Below are 1,066 nucleotides of genomic sequence, written 5' to 3' on the forward strand. Positions count from 1 at the left end.
GAAACTGAACTGAAATGTGGCACAAACTTTACAACTTCCATGCATGTCTTCCAGTATCTTTCTCTTATAATACTCAAAAACTTCTAGACTTCAGCATGGCGGTACTACAACAATTCTTTGGAAGAATAAAAAGTTCACATCGTTGAAATTTCACAGAAGAATATTAAGGCCCAAACTGAGTGGGTTCATTTCTCTTCAATTCCAGGGATAGAGTTGATACTTTACTTAAAAACTATATTAAGCTTCCAATTCAAATCCTAACCCAGCTTTATGACTTCCTGCACTGATGCTTTTTCCACCAATTAAGCTGACAGAGTTAATTTTACACTTGCTCAGAGTGTCTGAGTATAACCAAGTCTGATAAGACTGGCATTATTCACTTTACCAGATTGAGAAGTTTTGTGATACAGCTTATACTTAACAGCAATGCCAAAATGGGTGTTGTTACTGCCAACTGTCCAAGCAAGATTTATTGAAGTTTCAATCTTCTCACTAACTTTTTGGTAGATCGACCCTCCAAATTCAGTGCCATCATTCACATGTGTATGCAGTTGGAAGTCATCACCTTTATAACCCAGGGTAAAATTATTCTGAGATAGTTTGGATTTGGCTGTATCAAAACTCATCTGATAGTCAGCAAATCATACTTCATAAGCCAATATAGCCCAGCCATAGAGGGTCAGTCCAGAGAAATCAATGTCAACATTTCCACCAAGAATGAAACAGTTTTGTCTATAGGAGACCTTTAATCTGCCCCTCTTCTTGCTTGGGTTTGGTACAAATATGGTGTCATGAGTCCGCTTCAAACTGTCAGCCAATTTATTCTCCATGCTGATTTCTGTCCCCAGGGTTCCATTTTTTAATGAAGGTAAGCCCATAGTCACAGATTTTGTACTTTGTTTCCAAGTTACCCTGTATCAGTATATGAATGACCAGATGTAGAAAATTCCACTCCACTGGAATACTTGGTTCTAAGATCTATTTTAACCATACCAAACCCATATCCTTTGTTGAAGAACTCCTTGGCAGCCTTTTCTAGATCACAGTAAGTTAGTGCGGTACACAT

At 37.9% G+C, this 1,066-nt stretch overlaps 1 pseudogene; it reads right to left on the reverse strand.

The window, feature by feature from the left end:
- Window positions 1–332: 332 nt before the first annotated feature.
- On the reverse strand, window positions 333–1,066 carry LOC100033157 (voltage-dependent anion-selective channel protein 3-like; annotated as a pseudogene).

This window comes from Monodelphis domestica, chromosome 1, assembly GCF_027887165.1.
Source record: "Monodelphis domestica isolate mMonDom1 chromosome 1, mMonDom1.pri, whole genome shotgun sequence".
NCBI lineage: Eukaryota > Metazoa > Chordata > Mammalia > Didelphimorphia > Didelphidae > Monodelphis > Monodelphis domestica.